General features: G+C 40.5%; 1 protein-coding gene across 1 annotated transcript in view; it reads left to right on the top strand.

Moving 5' to 3' along the window:
- Positions 1-16591, top strand: part of LOC309569075 (vomeronasal type-2 receptor 26-like) — a gene marked incomplete at both ends in the record, with an annotated part of 96389 nt that overhangs the window by 29993 nt on the left and 49805 nt on the right. The window lies entirely within an intron of this gene.

Genomic DNA, 16591 nt, shown 5'->3' with positions numbered 1-16591 from the left:
GAATTTACCGATCACCATCTGCTTTCCAATACAAACTGTCATCATACAAGTCTTACTATCTCTCCTTCACTTTACCTATTCATTCACCCATTTATTTTATGTGAATATTAATACAATACAAATAAAAAATGGTGATAATAAAATGAAATAAATAATAAATACATTACATTGAATTACATTAAATTAATTAAAGTATAATTAAATTAATATAAATTAAATTAACAAAATACAATTTTAGTAACAGCAACATTATTATAATAATTTTTTTTTCTTTTTTTTTTTTTTTTATAACTATCTCTATGCAATTAATTGATAAAAATTGTACAGTGCTGTTTAATGTGTACATTGTAGCTCTAATTTTCTATTAATGATGAAATTCCAATTATTGATGCTTTTGCACATTTTGCCCAAAGATGCCGTACATAATACAGATCAATATTATTTCCCTTTATTGCTGTCACAAGGGGGGAGGGGGGTAACAAGTCCCGGTGTGATAGTATGAACAGGTGACAGGTTCTCTTTATGGAGACATCGGGGGACTATTAGACCCCTAATGTCTCCCCCGGCCCCCACTGCAGCTAATAAAGCACAGACCATGCTTGAGTAGCAGCTTTCCCCGATATAGAATCTGGGGAATGATGGCTCCGCCCCCTGTGGTGATGAAATTCTCGTCTCTTCTGGGTCATTAGTCACAGAGGAGATTTGGTACGACCTAGGGAAGATTTACCCCCCTGTACACAAACAAAATATTATGTCCTTTTTCCCCACAAATAGAGATTTATTTTGGTGGTATTTGATCACCTCTGCAGTTTTTGTTTTCTAAATAAACAAAAAATACAGACAATTAAAAAAACAAAACAATATTTCTTACTTTCTTCTATAAAACTTCCAATCAAAAATGTTAAAAATCGAATTTCTTCATCATTTTATCCCGATTTTTATTCTGCTACAAAATCCCAATAATCGTATATTGATTGGTTTGCGCCAAAATGATCACATCTACAAACTAGGGGATATACTGGAATTTTTTTTTATACTAGTAATGGCGGTGATCAGCGACTTATAGCGGGAATGCAACATTGCGGCGGACAGTCTGACACTAACTGACACTTTTTGGGAAGCGGTGACACCAATACAGTGATCAGTGCTAAAACATATGCACTGTCACTGTACTAATGACACTGGCTGGGAAGAGGATAACATCAGGGGTGATCAAAGGGTTAAATATGTGCCTAGCCAGTGTTTATTTGTACTGTGGGGGAGGGGCTTTCACTAAGGGATGTGCTTTGCAGGGAAACAAAATCCATCCCACCCCCCACTGACAGGGCGGAGCTCTGTATTGTTTACATATGTTGGGGGTTCTGTTCAAAACGGGGGCCTGGTGCAAATAATTTACTCCTGTGCATAAAGGAACAAAATATTATTTTCTGTGAATAAATGAGACTCTAATGTTTATTTCTAGATTATAAATGGATGTTGGGAGTTCTGTTCAAACCGGGCAAATAATTTATTATTACACATAAAGGAACAACAAACTTTTAGGAGTTTTCTTTTTTCTTTCTGTGAATAAATGATGCTCTAATGCTGATTTTTAACTCTTACAATAATTGTTGGGGGTCCTTTTTAAATTTAATTTATAATTTTTTTTTAATTTAAATTATTACTTATTTTATTTAGTTTTATTTTTATTTAAATTGGGACCCAGAGCACATCATATAATACAGCACACATAGGAGCTACAATCATTTGTATTTATGGCATTTTTTTGTAAATTATTAAACTCTTATGTTGATTTCTAGAAAATATTATTATTATTATTATAATTATTATTATTTAGGATTTATACAGCACACAGTGTGCACAGCGCTGTACAATATAAAGGGGGACAGTACAGTTACAATACAATAAAATAGAAGAGGGATAGGAAGGTCTCGCTCATAGGAGCTTACAATCTAATCAGTGTGTTGGGGGTTCATACTCCCTCCAGTACAAATCATGTAATACTGTGCACTGAGGGACTACAATTCTCTGGGCTCCGCCCCCTCCCTTTTCTGAGTCATCACTGACTGTCCAATCATACCTGTGTTTCCTCTGCTTCAGTGTATGAATGGGGAGGAGCCTCTGTCTCTGTTCATATTCAGTGCAGCTGAGGCTGCAGAGAAAGGGGTGGGGGAATATTTTTCCTCACTCACTCTTTCTATCTCAAAGGGGAGATGTCAGGGGTCTGTTCACACCCCCAATATTTCACTAACAGGGCTGATTAAAAAAAAAAGAATCATATTACAGATTAAAAAATAAATAGTAGAAAAATAATAAAAATAAAATATGAAAAACCAAAGACATCGTTTACCCACCCCCAAGAAAAAAAGATTGTGATAAAAAAGAGTACATTTTATGAATTTTATAATAACTTACTAAAAATTAGTTAAAAAAATAAATACATATAAAAAACTACCGACACTGTCCACTTCACTGCTGACACAGTGCACTGCCCCCTCCCCCAAAAAAAGGATTGTGACATGTTAAAAAAATGTAATTGTAAAAAAAAAACAAAAACAATATATTTGGAAAAAAAAAAAACAACTCACACAGTCTACTGCTCTACTGACATTGTCCACTGCTTTACTGATACCAACCACTGCCCCCTAAAAGCACTGTAAATAACAATTATTTAAAAAAAAATGTAAAAAAATAATAACAAATACAATTGTAATAAATAATAGTAAATAAAATAATAACAAAAAAACTACTGACATCATCCATTGTCCTACTAACACAATCCACTGCCCTAACCCCCTCCCCCAATAAGGTGTTGTGAAAAAAAAGGAATTTTAAAAATAAATGTATTTGAAAAAAATAAAAGACATAAAAAAACTAAAGACACCATCCACTAATATACTGACACTGTCCACTGCTTTGTTGATGCCATCCATTGCCGCCCCCCCCCCCCCAAAAAAAAAAAAGCACTGTGAAAAAAAATATTTGCAAAAAAATAAATGTGAAAAAAAAACAATAAAAATAAAATTGTAAAAAAATGCTAGAAAATAAAATAATAAAAACAAAAAACTACTGACACTGTCCACTGCCCTACTCACACCATCCAACTATCCACTGCCCCCCCCCCCCCTTTACAAATTATCGTGTAAAAAATGTTGTTAAAAAAATGTAATTGTACAAAATAATAAATATAAAAAACTACTGACACCATCCACTGCTCTTCTAATACTGTTCACTGCCCCCCCCCCAATTATTATGAAAAAGATTGTCAACAAAAAAAACCAATTACATTTGGGGATGGCCCCTTCCTGTTCCAACATGACTCCGCCAGTGCACAAAGCAAGGTTCATAAAGACATGGATGAGCGAGTTTGGGGTAAAGGAACTTGACTGGCCTGCACCTCAACCCCGGTAGAACACCTTTGGGAGGAATTAGAGTGGAGACTCTTATTCTATTATTATTCTATTCTATTCTATACTATTCTATTCTCTTCTTTTTTATTCTATTATTTTCTTTTCTATTATATTTTTTGTATTTGAATTGAAATGTATTATTTTTGAACATTTTGGAAGATAGTTATATTCTTTTCTATTTTATTCTATGCTAGTTTTTTTTTTTTCCTTTTGTTTTCTTTTATAATTTATTATTTTCTATTCTGTTTTAATTTGAATTGATTTTATTCAAAATTCAAATTTCTAATAATGGATATATTCTTTTTATATTATACTAAAATATTGTTTTTCCATTCTGTTTCAATTTATTCTTTTGTATTCTATTACAATTTGAATTTATTTTATTCAAATTTTGAGAAATCATTATATTAATTATATTTTATTTTATTCTATTGTTTTTTTTTGTATTCTAATCTACTGTATTCTTTTCTGTTCTATTCCAATTCCAATTTATATTATTTGAAATTTGAATTTTTTCTATTCTATTCTATTCCTTTATTTTCTATTCTATTTTGTTCTGTTTTACTCTTTTCTTTTCATTTTTATTGTTTTTGAAAATTCCAATTTGAATCAAATTTGAAACAATTAAAATTCAAATTGACTTCAAAAACATTTTGAATTTGATTCAAATCCAATTTGAATAAAAATTCTATCTGAAATTTTAATTTTGTTATTTCAGATTCTTTTAAATTCATCGCTTTTGTAATTTAGAAATTCGGATACATCTAAATTTTCAAATAGCAATAAAATAGGTCTGAATTTTGATTGGGAATGAAGTGAAGCGCTCATGTCTAGTCTGGGTGTCATGGAGTGATTGGTTGGGGGAGGGGATAGTGTAAGGAATATTGTCCATATGATAATGTGTCCCTATTAGTGTTGAGCGAACACGGACTGTATTATTCGTGTTCGTACCTAATAATTTGATTTTTTTTACCCGAACACGGACACTTTACTGTATATTCGGGTAAAAATCTGTGTTCGGTCGTTTTATTTCCGGGTTTTGCATGCTTTGGCGCTCTTTTCATAGCGGGCTTTCAACAGCCAATCAACAAGCGTTTAACTGGTGTGCCTTAAGCCATCCCAGCCATGCCTGCAAATGTATCAGTAGCTGTGATTGGCCGTCTGAAGCATGTGACCAAGTCTTTATAAGTTCGAGGCAGCGCCGCAGCAGCGTCATTCTGCTGCTTAGATCAGGGAGAGAGAACACATCAACGTGCTGGCTGCTGATTAGGGAAAGACAGGCAGGAAAAAAACATTTGTGTCCGGATAGAATTGAGGGACAGGTCGGAGTGTTTTAGGCAGGGCGAGTTGTAGGCATTTTAGGGATAGAGTCTGCTGAATTTTAGGTAAAGTGAGTTCTACAAACTACAATCGATATTGCTGTGTGGGGTGGGGTCTGCACTTAGTCCTGATCTACGATCTCTTCTCAATCCTGTTAGGGACAGAGTCTGCTGAATTTTAGGGAAAGTGTGTTCTACAAACTACAATCGATATTGCTGTGTGGTGTGGGATAGGAGATAGGCAGGTGTCAGTGATCCACATCCATTTTTCTGTGTGTGGGCTGCAGTGAACACAATCTTTTTGGGGTGCAGTGAACACAATCTTGGTGCAGTGAACACAATCTTTTTGGGGTGCAGTGAACGAAATCCTTTTGGGGTGCAGTGAACACAATCTTTGTGGGGTACAGTGAATACAATCATTTTGGGGTGCAGTGAACAAAATCCTTTTGGGGTGCAGTGAACACAATCTTTGTGGGGTGCAGTGAACACAATCTTTGTGGGGTGCAGTGAACAAAATCCTTTTGGGGTGCAGTGAACACAATCTTTGTGGGGTGCAGTGAACAAAATCCTTTTGGGGTGCAGTGAACACAATCTTTGTGGGGTGCAGTGAACAAAATCCTTTTGGGGTGCAGTGAACACAATCTTTGTGGGGTGCAGTGAACAATCTTTGTGGGGTACAGTGAACACAATCTTTGTGGGGTGCAGTGAACACAATCTTTTTGGGGTGCAGTGAACAAAATCCTTTGTGGGGTGCAGTGAACACAATCTTTGTGGGGGACAGTGAACAAAATCATTTTGGGGTGCAGTGAACACAATCTTTGTGGGGTGCAGTGAACAATCTTTGTGGGGTGCAGTGAACACAATCTTTGTGGGGTGAAGTGAACAATCTTTGTGGGGTACAGTGAACACAATCTTTGTGGGGTGCAGTGAACACAATCTTTTTGGGGTGCAGTGAACAAAATCCTTTGTGGGGTGCAGTGAACACAATCTTTGTGGGGTGCAGTGAACAAAATCCTTTTGGGGTGCAGTGAACACAATCTTTGTGGGGTGCAGTGAACAATCTTTGTGGGGTACAGTGAACACAATCTTTGTGGGGTGCAGTGAACAATCTTTGTGGGGTACAGTGAACACAATCTTTGTGGGGTACAGTGAACACAATCTTTTTGGGGTGCAGTGAACAAAATCCTTTGTGGGGTGCAGTGAACACAATCTTTGTGGGGTGCAGTGAACAAAATCCTTTTGGGGTGCAGTGAACACAATCTTTGTGGGGTGCAGTGAACAATCTTTGTGGGGTACAGTGAACACAATCTTTGTGGGGTGCAGTGAACACAATCTTTTTGGGGTGCAGTGAACAAAATCCTTTGTGGGGTGCAGTGAACACAATCTTTGTGGGGTGCAGTGAACAAAATCCTTTTGGGGTGCAGTGAACACAATCTTTGTGGGGTGCAGTGAACACAATCTTTTTGGGGTGCAGTGAACAAAATTCTTTTAGGGTGCAGTGAACACAATCTTTGTGGGGTACAGTGAACACAATCTTTTTGGGGTGCAGTGAACAAAATCCTTTTGGGGTGCAGTGAACACAATCTTTGTGGGGTACAGTGAACACAATCTCATACTTCTGAACATTTGAGGGTGCTGCCTGTTCCACACTCCTCCTACTCCTCATCCATCCTTTTAGGGGTAGAAACAATAGTAATTGGGGCCTAGTGTGGTGGTGTACGTGTGAGATACATACACTTTTTTTGATCATATTTCCTATTCCGCTATTCAATAAAAACCTTTGGGGATCAATTAAATTGCGGGATAGTCTGTGTCGGTACGTGTGAGATCCACCTTTCCAAGTTTTTGGGGTTCATCTCATACTTCTGAAGATTTGAGGGTGCTGCCTGTTCCATACTCCTACTCCTCATCCATCCTTTTAGGGGTACAAACAATAGTAATTGGGGCCTAGTGTGGTTGTATACGTGTGAGATACATACACTTTTTTTTTTAACATATTTTCTATTCCGCTATTTAATTAAAACCTTTGGTTATAAATAGTGTTGAGCGAACACGGACTGTATTATTCGTGTTCGTACCGAATAATTGGATTTTTTTTACCCGAACACGGACACGGACACTTTACTGTATGTTCGGGTAAAAATCCATGTTCGGTCGTTTTATTTCCGGGTTTTGCATGCTTTGGCGCTCTTTTCATGGCGGGCTTTCAACAGCCAATCAACAATCGTTTAACTGGTGTGCCTTAAGCCATCCCAGCCATGCCTGCAAATGTCTTAGTAGCTGTGATTGGCCGTCTGAAGCATGTGACCAAGTCTTTATAAGTTCGAGGCAGCCGCCGCAGCAGCGTCATTCTGCTGCTTAGCTAAGGGACAGAGCACACATCAATGTGCTGGCTGCTGATTAGGGAAAGATAGGCAGGAAAAAACCATTTGTGTCCGGATAGAATTGAGGGACAGGTCGGAGTGTTTAGGCAGGGCGAGTTGTAGGCATTTTAGGGATAGAGTCTGCTGAATTATAGGGTCAGTGTCTTCTACAAACTACAATCGATATTGCTGTGTGGGGGGTGGGGTGAATCTGCACTCAATCCTGATCTACGATCTCTTCTCAATCCTGTTAGGGACAGAGTCTGCTGAATTTTAGGGAAACTGTGTTCTACAAACTACAATCGATATTGCTGTGTGGTGTGGGATTGGAGATAGGCAGGTGTCAGTGATCCACATCCATTTTTCTGTGTGTGAGCTGCAGTGAACACAATCTTTTTGGGCTGCAGTGAACACAATCTTTTTGGGCTGCAGTGAACACAATCTTTTTGGGCTGCAGTGAACACAATCTTTTTGGGGTGCAGTGAACAAAATCTTTTTGGGGTGCAGTGAACACAATCCTTTTTGGTGTGCAGTGAACACAATCTTTGTGGGGTGCAGTGAACAAAATCCTTTGTGGGGTGCAGTGAACACAATCTTTTTGGGGTGCAGTGAACAAAATCCTTTTTGGGGTGCAGTGAACAACATCCTTTTTGGGGTGCAGTGAACACAATCTTTTTGGGGTGCAGTGAACAAAATCCTTTGTGGGGTGCAGTGAACACAATCTTTTTGGGGTGCAGTGAACACAATCTTTTTGGGGTGGAGTGAACAACATCCTTTTTGGGGTGCAGTGAACAAAATCCTTTTTGGGGTGCAGTGAACAAAATCATTTTTGGGGTGCAGTGAACACAATCTTTTTGGGGTGCAGTGAACACAATCTTTGTGGGGTGCAGTGAACACAATATTTTTGGGGTGGAGTGAACAACATCCTTTTTGGGGTGCAGTGAACAACATCCTTTTTGGGGTGCAGTGAACACAATCTTTTTGGGGTGCAGTGAACACAATCTTTGTGGGGTACAGTGAACAGAATCTTTGTGGGGTGCAGTGAACACAATCTTTGGGGGGTACAGTGAACACAATCTTTTTGGGGTGCAGTGAACACAATCTTTGTGGGGTGCAGTGAACACAATCTTTTTGGGGTGGAGTGAACAAAATCATTTTTGGGGTGCAGTGAACAACATCCTTTTTGGGGTGCAGTGATCAAAATCCTTTTTGGGGTGCAGTGAACACAATCTTTTTGGGGTGCAGTGAACAAAATCCTTTGTGGGGTGCAGTGAACAGAATCTTTGTGGGGTGCAGTGAACACAATCTTTGGGGGGGTACAGTGAACACAATCTTTTTGGGGTGCAGTGAACACAATCTTTGTGGGGTACAGTGAACAGAATCTTTGTGGGGTGCAGTGAACACAATCTTTGGGGGGTACAGTGAACACAATCTTTTTGGGGTGCAGTGAACACAATCTTTGGGGGGTACAGTGAACACAATCTTTTTGGGGTGCAGTGAACACAATCTTGGTGGGGTACAGTGAACAGAATCTTTGTGGGGTGCAGTGAACACAATCTTTGGGGGGTACAGTGAACACAATCTTTTTGGGGTGCAGTGAACACAATCTTTGGGGGGTACAGTGAACACAATCTTTTTGGGGTGCAGTGAACACAATCTTTGTGGGGTGCAGTGAACACAATCTTTGGGGGGGTACAGTGAACACAATCTTTTTGGGGTGCAGTGAACAACATCCTTTTAGGGTGCAGTGAACACAATCTTTGTGGGGTGCAGTGAACAACATCCTTTTAGGGTGCAGTGAACACAATCTTTGTGGGGTACAGTGAACAGAATCTTTGTGGGGTGCAGTGAACACAATCTTTGGGGGGTACAGTGAACACAATCTTTGTGAGGTGCAGTGAACACAATCTTTGTGGGGTGCAGTGAACACAATCATTGTGGGGTGCAGTGAACTCAATCTTTGTGGGGTACAGTGAACACAATCTCATACTTCTGAAGATTTGAGGGTGCTGCCTGTTCCATACTCCCCCTACTCCTAGCCTTTTAGGGGTACAAACAATAGTAATTGGGGCCTAGTGTGGTTGTGTACGTGTGATATACATACACTTTTTTTGGATCATATTTTCTATTCCGCTATTTAATCAAAAACCTTTGGGGATCAGTTAAATTGGGGGATAGTCTGTGTTGGTACGTGTGAGAGAGATCCACCTTTCCAAGTTGTTGGGGTTCATCTCATACTTCTGAAGGTTTGAGGGTGCTGCCTGTTCCATACCCCCCCTACTCCTCATCTAGCCTTTTAGGGGTACAAACAATAGTAATTGGGGCCTAGTGTGGTTGTGTACGTGTGATATACATACACTTTTTTTGGATCATATTTTCTATTCCGCTATTTAATCAAAAACCTTTGGGGATCAGTTAAATTGGGGGATAGTCTGTGTTGGTACGTGTGAGAGAGATCCCCCTTTCCAAGTTGTTGGGGTTCATCTCATACTTCTGAAGGTTTGAGGGTGCTGCCTGTTCCATACCCCCCCTACTCCTCATCTAGCCTTTTAGGGGTACAAACAATAGTAATTGGGGCCTAGTGTGGTTGTGTACGTGTGATATACATACACTTTTTTTGGATCATATTTTCTATTCCGCTATTTAATCAAAAACCTTTGGGGATCAGTTAAATTGGGGGATAGTCTGTGTTGGTACGTGTGAGAGAGATCCACCTTTCCAAGTTTTTGGGGTTCATCTCATACTTCTGAAGATTTGAGGGTGCTGCCTGTTCCATACCCCCCCTACTCCTCATCTAGCCTTTTAGGGGTACAAACAATAGTAATTGGGGCCTAGTGTGGTTGTGTACGTGTGATATACATACACTTTTTTTGGATCATATTTTCTATTCCGCTATTTAATCAAAAACCTTTGGGGATCAGTTAAATTGGGGGATAGTCTGTGTTGGTACGTGTGAGAGAGATCCACCTTTCCAAGTTTTTGGGGTTCATCTCATACTTCTGAAGATTTGAGGGTGCTGCCTGTTCCATACCCCCCCTACTCCTCATCTAGCCTTTTAGGGGTACAAACAATAGTAATTGGGGCCTAGTGTGGTTGTGTACGTGTGATATACATACACTTTTTTTGGATCATATTTTCTATTCCGCTATTTAATCAAAAACCTTTGGGGATCAGTTAAATTGGGGGATAGTCTGTGTTGGTACGTGTGAGAGAGATCCACCTTTCCAAGTTGTTGGGGTTCATCTCATACTTCTGAAGGTTTGAGGGTGCTGCCTGTTCCATACTCCCCCTACTCCTAGCCTTTTAGGGGTACAAACAATAGTAATTGGGGCCTAGTGTGGTTGTGTACGTGTGATATACATACACTTTTTTTGGATCATATTTTCTATTCCGCTATTTAATCAAAAACCTTTGGGGATCAGTTAAATTGGGGGATAGTCTGTGTTGGTACGTGTGAGAGAGATCCACCTTTCCAAGTTGTTGGGGTTCATCTCATACTTCTGAAGGTTTGAGGGTGCTGCCTGTTCCATACCCCCCCTACTCCTCATCTAGCCTTTTAGGGGTACAAACAATAGTAATTGGGGCCTAGTGTGGTTGTGTACGTGTGATATACATACACTTTTTTTGGATCATATTTTCTATTCCGCTATTTAATCAAAAACCTTTGGGGATCAGTTAAATTGGGGTATAGTCTGTGTTGGTACGTGTGAGAGAGATCCACCTTTCCAAGTTGTTGGGGTTCATCTCATACTTCTGAAGGTTTGAGGGTGCTGCCTGTTCCATACCCCCCCTACTCCTCATCTAGCCTTTTAGGGGTACAAACAATAGTAATTGGGGCCTAGTGTGGTTGTGTACGTGTGATATACATACACTTTTTTTGGATCATATTTTCTATTCCGCTATTTAATCAAAAACCTTTGGGGATCAGTTAAATTGGGGGATAGTCTGTGTTGGTACGTGTGAGAGAGATCCACCTTTCCAAGTTTTTGGGGTTCATCTCATACTTCTGAAGATTTGAGGGTGCTGCCTGTTCCATACCCCCCCTACTCCTCATCTAGCCTTTTAGGGGTACAAACAATAGTAATTGGGGCCTAGTGTGGTTGTGTACGTGTGATATACATACACTTTTTTTGGATCATATTTTCTATTCCGCTATTTAATCAAAAACCTTTGGGGATCAGTTAAATTGGGGGATAGTCTGTGTTGGTACGTGTGAGAGAGATCCACCTTTCCAAGTTGTTGGGGTTCATCTCATACTTCTGAAGGTTTGAGGGTGCTGCCTGTTCCATACTCCCCCTACTCCTAGCCTTTTAGGGGTACAAACAATAGTAATTGGGGCCTAGTGTGGTTGTGTACGTGTGATATACATACACTTTTTTTGGATCATATTTTCTATTCCGCTATTTAATCAAAAACCTTTGGGGATCAGTTAAATTGGGGGATAGTCTGTGTTGGTACGTGTGAGAGAGATCCACCTTTCCAAGTTGTTGGGGTTCATCTCATACTTCTGAAGGTTTGAGGGTGCTGCCTGTTCCATACCCCCCCTACTCCTCATCTAGCCTTTTAGGGGTACAAACAATAGTAATTGGGGCCTAGTGTGGTTGTGTACGTGTGATATACATACACTTTTTTTGGATCATATTTTCTATTCCGCTATTTAATCAAAAACCTTTGGGGATCAGTTAAATTGGGGGATAGTCTGTGTTGGTACGTGTGAGAGAGATCCACCTTTCCAAGTTGTTGGGGTTCATCTCATACTTCTGAAGGTTTGAGGGTGCTGCCTGTTCCATACCCCCCCTACTCCTCATCTAGCCTTTTAGGGGTACAAACAATAGTAATTGGGGCCTAGTGTGGTTGTGTACGTGTGATATACATACACTTTTTTTGGATCATATTTTCTATTCCGCTATTTAATCAAAAACCTTTGGGGATCAGTTAAATTGGGGGATAGTCTGTGTTGGTACATGTGAGAGAGATCCACCTTTCCAAGTTTTTGGGGTTCATCTCATACTTCTGAAGATTTGAGGGTGCTGCCTGTTCCATACCCCCCCTACTCCTCATCTAGCCTTTTAGGGGTACAAACAATAGTAATTGGGGCCTAGTGTGGTTGTGTACGTGTGATATACATACACTTTTTTTGGATCATATTTTCTATTCCGCTATTTAATCAAAAACCTTTGGGGATCAGTTAAATTGGGGGATAGTCTGTGTTGGTACGTGTGAGAGAGATCCACCTTTCCAAGTTGTTGGGGTTCATCTCATACTTCTGAAGGTTTGAGGGTGCTGCCTGTTCCATACTCCCCCTACTCCTAGCCTTTTAGGGGTACAAACAATAGTAATTGGGGCCTAGTGTGGTTGTGTACGTGTGATATACATACACTTTTTTTGGATCATATTTTCTATTCCGCTATTTAATCAAAAACCTTTGGGGATCAGTTAAATTGGGGGATAGTCTGTGTTGGTACGTGTGAGAGAGATCCACCTTTCCAAGTTGTTGGGGTTCATCTCATACTTCTGAAGGTTTGAGGGTGCTGCCTGTTCCATACCCCCCCTACTCCTCATCTAGCCTTTTAGGGGTACGAACAATAGTAATTGGGGCCTAGTGTGGTTGTGTACGTGTGATATACATACACTTTTTTTGGATCATATTTTCTATTCCGCTATTTAATCAAAAACCTTTGGGGATCAGTTAAATTGGGGGATAGTCTGTGTTGGTACGTGTGAGAGAGATCCACCTTTCCAAGTTGTTGGGGTTCATCTCATACTTCTGAAGGTTTGAGGGTGCTGCCTGTTCCATACTCCCCCTACTCCTAGCCTTTTAGGGGTACAAACAATAGTAATTGGGGCCTAGTGTGGTTGTGTACGTGTGATATACATACACTTTTTTTGGATCATATTTTCTATTCCGCTATTTAATCAAAAACCTTTGGGGATCAGTTAAATTGGGGGATAGTCTGTGTTGGTACGTGTGAGAGAGATCCACCTTTCCAAGTTGTTGGGGTTCATCTCATACTTCTGAAGGTTTGAGGGTGCTGCCTGTTCCATACCCCCCCTACTCCTCATCTAGCCTTTTAGGGGTACAAACAATAGTAATTGGGGCCTAGTGTGGTTGTGTACGTGTGATATACATACACTTTTTTTTGGATCATATTTTCTATTCCGCTATTTAATCAAAAACCTTTGGGGATCAGTTAAATTGGGGGATAGTCTGTGTTGGTTCGTGTGAGAGAGATCCACCCTTCCAAGTTGTTGGGGTTCATCTCATACTTCTGAAGGTTTGAGGGTGCTGCCTGTTCCATACTCCCCCTATTCCTCATCTAGCCTTTTAGGGGTACAAACAATAGTAATTGGGGCCCAGTGTGGTTGTGTACGTGTGATATACATACACTTTTTTTGGATCATATTTTCTATTCCGCTATTTAATCAAAAACCTTTGGGGATCAGTTAAATTGGGGGATAGTCTGTGTTGGTACGTGTGAGAGAGATCCACCTTTCCAAGTTGTTGGGGTTCATCTCATACTTCTGAAGGTTTGAGGGTGCTGCCTTTTCCATACCCCCCCTACTCCTCATCTAGCCTTTTAGGGGTACAAACAATAGTAATTGGGGCCTAGTGTGGTTGTGTACGTGTGATATACATACACTTTTTTTGGATCATATTTTCTATTCCGCTATTTAATCAAAAACCTTTGGGGATCAGTTAAAAAGGGGGATAGTCTGTGTTGGTACGTGTGAGAGAGATCCACCTTTCCAAGTTTTTGGGGTTCATCTCATACTTCTGAAGATTTGAGAGTGCTGCCTGTTCCATACCCCCCCTACTCCTCATCTAGCCTTTTAGGGGTACAAACAATAGTAATTGGGGCCTAGTGTGGTTGTGTACGTGTGATATACATACACTTTTTTTGGATCATATTTTCTATTCCGCTATTTAATCAAAAACCTTTGGGGATCAGTTAAATTGGGGGATAGTCTGTGTTGGTACGTGTGAGAGAGATCCACCTTTCCAAGTTGTTGGGGTTCATCTCATACTTCTGAAGGTTTGAGGGTGCTGCCTGTTCCATACTCCCCCTACTCCTAGCCTTTTAGGGGTACAAACAATAGTAATTGGGGCCTAGTGTGGTTGTGTACGTGTGATATACATACACTTTTTTTGGATCATATTTTCTATTCCGCTATTTAATCAAAAACCTTTGGGGATCAGTTAAATTGGGGGATAGTCTGTGTTGGTACGTGTGAGAGAGATCCACCTTTCCAAGTTGTTGGGGTTCATCTCATACTTCTGAAGGTTTGAGGGTGCTGCCTGTTCCATACCCCCCCTACTCCTCATCTAGCCTTTTAGGGGTACAAACAATAGTAATTGGGGCCTAGTGTGGTTGTGTACGTGTGATATACATACACTTTTTTTGGATCATATTTTCTATTCCGCTATTTAATCAAAAACCTTTGGGGATCAGTTAAATTGGGGGATAGTCTGTGTTGGTACGTGTGAGAGAGATCCACCTTTCCAAGTTGTTGGGGTTCATCTCATACTTCTGAAGGTTTGAGGGTGCTGCCTGTTCCATACTCCCCCTACTCCTCATCTAGCCTTTTAGGGGTACAAACAATAGTAATTGGGGCCCAGTGTGGTTGTGTACGTGTGATATACATACACTTTTTTTGGATCATATTTTCTATTCCGCTATTTAATCAAAAACCTTTGGGGATCAGTTAAATTGGGGGATAGTCTGTGTTGGTACGTGTGAGAGAGATCCACCTTTCCAAGTTGTTGGGGTTCATCTCATACTTCTGAAGGTTTGAGGGTGCTGCCTGTTCCATACCCCCCCTACTCCTCATCTAGCCTTTTAGGGGTACAAACAATAGTAACTGGGGCCTAGTGTGGTTGTGTACGTGTGATATACATACACTTTTTTTGGATCATATTTTCTATTCCGCTATTTAATCAAAAACCTTTGGGGATCAGTTAAATTGGGGGATAGTCTGTGTTGGTACGTGTGAGAGAGATCCACCTTTCCAAGTTGTTGGGGTTCATCTCATACTTCTGAAGGTTTGAGGGTGCTGCCTGTTCCATACTCCCCCTACTCCTCATCTAGCCTTTTAGGGGTACAAACAATAGTAATTGGGGCCCAGTGTGGTTGTGTACGTGTGATATACATACACTTTTTTTGGATCATATTTTCTATTCCGCTATTTAATCAAAAACCTTTGGGGATCAGTTAAATTGGGGGATAGTCTGTGTTGGTACGTGTGAGAGAGATCCACCTTTCCAAGTTTTTGGGGTTCATCTCATACTTCTGAAGATTTGAGGGTGCTGCCTGTTCCATACTCCTCCTCCTACTGCTCAACCATCCTTTTAGGGGTACAAACAATAGTAGTTGGGGCCTAGTGTGGTGGTGTACGTGCGAGATACATACACTTTCTTTTTGATCATATTTTCTATTCCGCTATTCAATTAAAACCTTTGGGGATCAATTCAATTGCGAGATAGTCTGTGTCGGTACGTGTGAGATCCACCTTTCCAAGTTGTTGGGGTTCATCTCATACTTCTGAAGATTTGAGGGTGCTGCCTGTTCCATACTCCTGCTCCTACTGCTCAACCATCCTTTTAGGGGTACAAACAATAGTAATTGGGGCCTAGTGTGGTTGTGTACGTGCGAGATACATACACTTTTTTTGATCATATTTCCTATTCCGCTATTCAATAAAAACCTTTGAGGATCAATTGAATTGCGGGATAGTCTGTGTCGGTACGTGTGAGATCCACCTTTCCAAGTTTTTGGGGTTCATCTCATACTTCTGAAGATTTGAGGGTGCTGCCTGTTCCATACTCCTCCTCCTACTCCTCATCCATCCTTTTAGGGGTACAAACAATAGTAATTGGGGCCTAGTGTGGTTGTGTACGTGCGAGATACATACACTTTTTTTGATCATATTTCCTATTCCGCTATTCAATAAAAACCTTTGAGGATCAATTGAATTGCGGGATAGTCTGTGTCGGTACGTGTGAGATCCACCTTTCCAAGTTTTTGGGGTTCATCTCATACTTCTGAAGATTTGAGGGTGCTGTCTGTTCCATACTCCTCCTACTCCTCATCCATCCTTTTAGGGGTAGAAACAATAGTAATTGGGGCCTAGTGTGGTTTTGTACGTGCGAGATACATACACTTTTTTGGATCATATTTCCTATTCCGCTATTCAATAAAAACCTTTCTAGGGCAAGATCTTAAATTACAGAAATATGAGGAGACCGTCAAATAAGGGCCGTGGCCTGGGTCGTGGTGCTGCTGGTAGAGCTCCTGTTGCAAGGAGAGGACGTGGTCGATCTGTGCCAGCTACACACACAAGTGAAACACCTTCCTCAAGTGTGAGTAGGCGACAGAACCTGCATCAGTATTTGGTAGGGCATCAAACGCCCCTAGAAGTGATGAGGCCAGAACAAGTTGAGGCGATAGTAGATTGGTTTGCTGCTGACAGTGCCTCCAGTTCCTTCACATTGTCTCCCACC

This window comes from Pelophylax lessonae (genome assembly GCF_965119305.1).
Source record: "Pelophylax lessonae genome assembly, chromosome: 1".
Classification (NCBI taxonomy): Eukaryota; Metazoa; Chordata; class Amphibia; order Anura; family Ranidae; genus Pelophylax; species Pelophylax lessonae.
The sequence above is the reverse complement of the archived record's forward strand: the minus strand, read 5'-3'. Positions and strand labels throughout refer to the sequence as shown.